Raw genomic sequence first — 3,844 nt, 5'->3', positions numbered from 1 at the left:
CCCATAGGCTGGCCGCCTGTCCCTCTTCCCCGGTCCACTCCTCATTGGCTCGCGTCGCCTCCGGCTTCGGGGGTCCTAGATTCGGATGCCAAGATGCGGGACTGATTGGCTGGAACGTGGTAGAGACTGCTGAGGTCAACCCCGCCTTGCCCGGCGTCTCCCGGGCCCGGCTTGTGGAGTTCACGTAGGAGCTTCTCCCACCTTCCCGCCGAGCCCCGGGCTTCTGGCGCCGCGACCCCTTGCCGCACCTCTAGCGCCCTCAAGTTGGGGCTGGATTACATCCCTCCTGTTCCCCAGAGACACTCCTAAAATTCCTTCAGTGAGGCAGCGCCTGGAAAACCTACCCAGGAAATCTCTGAGCTCGCTCAGCTGGAAAGGGGGGCTCCATCATGAACAGGGGCTTCAGGTTTTTATAAACCCCGCTCACTGGAGCGCCCATTGTCTGCTAAGCAGCTGCCTTGCTGCCAAGAAGGTGAATGCGAACTGGTGTGGGCCACATCCTACGGAGACAGACATCAGGACATCCGTGACTCGGGCAAGCCTGAATAGTCTTTCCATACGTTTGGCCTCTCTCGCCTTCCTCTTCTGCGGGGAGGTAGGCCAAAGGCGGAATTACTTACAGGTTTTCCAGGACTTCGAATGTAGCTTAGGCATTAGGGGCAGGTAAAAGGGGGCAAGAGAATGACCCAATGCCTACTGTTCACATGACCATTTCCTAGATGCACATTTATTTTACCAAAGTGCCTTAACTCTGCAGTGAGAGCTTCGGACAAGTTTGGTTCCAGTATGTGATGTCCTCTAAATTAGCACCCCGATCCACCTCTAATGAATAAAATAAAACCCCTACGCTGTTCCCTTTACCGCAGAAGCTGCACATACAACTTCTACAACACGTAGCACAGGTAAAACCAGTTCTGAATCCTTAAACTTACTGACTCCATCCCTTTAGAAAGCTAGAAATTGTTCAGTAGAAAAGGTAGCAAATAGATACAAAATATGCAAATCGTTACAAAGCAAGTAAAGATTACTTTTAACTATAAACTAGCCATAAACTCAAATGAGGGTATAGTCATTGTAGAGCAAAATGATACAATGCACCCAACCCGATATTTACATTAAAATACTTCCAGTCACATTAACTTTCAAACAAAAAGACTTACGAATTTACAAATTTTCCCAAAACAACCATACTAAGACGTAAGAAGAAAAATGTTTTTGAATGCCATCTGAGCAGGATAGTAAAATCATTAGAATAGTCTTTTAAGTTCTCAGTTACTGGACTGACAAGATAAAGCTGATGAGAACTGGTGAACAATTTGTTCCTTTCCATAACTACTATCAGATTAATTTTAAAAATAGATTATTTTAAAATCTATGCCAACTATGGGAGTAGATCACAAGACAGTCAGTTCCAGTAGCATGTGATTAGGTGGGGGGAGGAAACGGGGTTATAAAGGAATATTTCTTTGTTTGGGTGACAAAGATGAATGGTCTATTGTCTTACTGTCTGAAAAGAAAAACAACTCAATAGTGCCACCTCCTGGAGAAATTGCCAAATACACTTTTAAACGCTATTAAATTTGTTGGCAATTATCTGTACCTTCACTTTTTAATATGTTGCTTTTAGTTATCACAGGCTTACAGTAGTTATATATTTCCTTCCTCAAACTGTATCAGCTTCCAGGACATGGTAACTTGCATATGGCACTGAGAAAATGTTTGAGTGAATACATTTACTATTTCACTTTTTAAAATTGGAAACCCTAGGAAATATATTTCATTTTTGTCTAATGAGATTTACATTAAATATAAAAGTCACACTGTCAGTTCTCCTTTGTGAAATACTGGACATAAGATTTCACCTTATTTGCAGGACTAAAATAAGTAAATGTATCTTATTACTAAAAACCATACCTTTCTTCAGGAAACATTCTATAGCAGAAAGATAACATAAAGCAATTACACATCATGAAACCATTGCTGTTCCTAAGAAAGCTTGTTTTAATATTCTACAAAAAAATCAAAGTTCTACCTCTTTGAAGAATGCCAATTATAGAAGGTATGAAATTTATTGTTTTACCAGGTAAAATACAAATACACTGGCCAGCCAGTGGGAGGGAAAACAATTTAAGCTGAGGCCAATGGAGATAGGCTGAGCTATTCCTTAGTATTTGGGCATTTTTCCCCCTATGAAATGCATGTGATTCAGAGACACGACTCACCTCTCCCAAAAGCAACATTGGCTTTATCCATTTCTGCATTAACCTAGAGTTAAAGGGGAATATTGTTTATTGTTTGGCTCTCCCCACTACAAGTTTCACAGGAGCACAGATCATATCTACCATTTGAACAGCTCTCTCTGCCTGATGGCTAATACATTTCTTGGCATATAGTAGGTAGGTGCTCAATATATTTGTTACAGGAATAAATGAGATAGGATTTTCAATGGTATTTTCTATTAGGATTTAATAAAACAAAGTGATCTTTAGAGAAACAAATCTCCCAATCAACATGCTATACTTAATAACAGTGTTAAAATCACTAGAAGTCTCTGGAACATTGAGTAACAATATACTAGTTCTCTACTTTCCTTATGTGTTATTCTAGGGCAAAATCCCTTTCTTCCAAATGTTTCCTGTCGTTGCAGTTTCCAAATGTATATAAACACATTGTTGTTTTTTGCTGAATTACAGTGTGGATTTAGTATGAATTCAGCCTACCCAAATAGTCATAATTTATTAACATCATATAGTACAACTTCCTACACATTAATATACCCAGAGCCCAGCAAATAATTATGGGGTCCCTGTTAGTGAATTAAATCAATTCTGCATCATCCATATATGGATTAGCCATGTTGTGAACAGTGCAAGCACTTTTCAAATCTCCAGATTTCCCTATTACAAGAGCTGGTGATCTGAAACAAGATCTGAGCTGTTCCAAGTCCCAACAGCTTAATTCTGTGTGTCCATGGGCACACAGCACTAAGATTCTTCATCTGTTAAATAGTGATACAAATAGTGATACTGATACCATCTTCCCATGGTAATTTTTGAGGCTGAGATACAATGATTCTTCAAACAGTCTCCACCAGCCATATGATGGCAGCTCTAATGGGGAGAGTTCGTCATTCATTCCAAAGTCTAACGTAAACTGCTTCTGAATTTTATAATTCTCTTCCTGATATGGCTGAGATTTGTAATTGATTGCCAGTAAGGCCAAGGTCATTAATTTAATTCTTAGTCCTTCACTTCGTAAACAAGGAAATCTCTTTCCAAATTGTCTATCAAGACCCAAGAACTGGTACAACACTGTTGATGGCTTATTCCAACCATCAGTGTTTTGAGGACCTCAAAACACTGATAGTCAATTAGTAGCATCTCCTTATAAGAAAAGCAGCAAAAATACATGTTTGCTCAAGAAATTACAGGGCCAAAAATGGATTTACAGTGCTGTTAACATCTATTAACCACTGGGAAGAGCTGGACTAACATCTATTAACCACTGGGAAGAGTTCATTTATCAACACCAAGGGATTAATGGATATAGTTGATTCTGTTATAGAGCATCACTAAACAGTTTTAGAACAGACATCTTCATAGAATAGGGATATTAATAATGCTATCCTTTTGGCCCACTAACATATGCATTTCAAACAAAGACTGTATTACAATGGCTGGGTGCAGTGGCTCTCCCCTATAATCCCAGCACTTCAGGAGGCAGAGGCGGGAAGATCACTTGAACCCAGGAGTTCGAAACCAGCCTGGGCAATATAGTGAGACCTCATCTCTTTAAAAAAGAAAAAAGAAAAGAAAAAAAGACTATTAGAAGAGAAGAGTCTATT

The sequence above is a fragment of the Mandrillus leucophaeus genome, unplaced genomic scaffold, assembly GCF_000951045.1.
Source record: "Mandrillus leucophaeus isolate KB7577 unplaced genomic scaffold, Mleu.le_1.0 Scaffold857, whole genome shotgun sequence".
NCBI lineage: Eukaryota > Metazoa > Chordata > Mammalia > Primates > Cercopithecidae > Mandrillus > Mandrillus leucophaeus.
The sequence above is the reverse complement of the archived record's forward strand: the minus strand, read 5'-3'. Positions refer to the sequence as shown.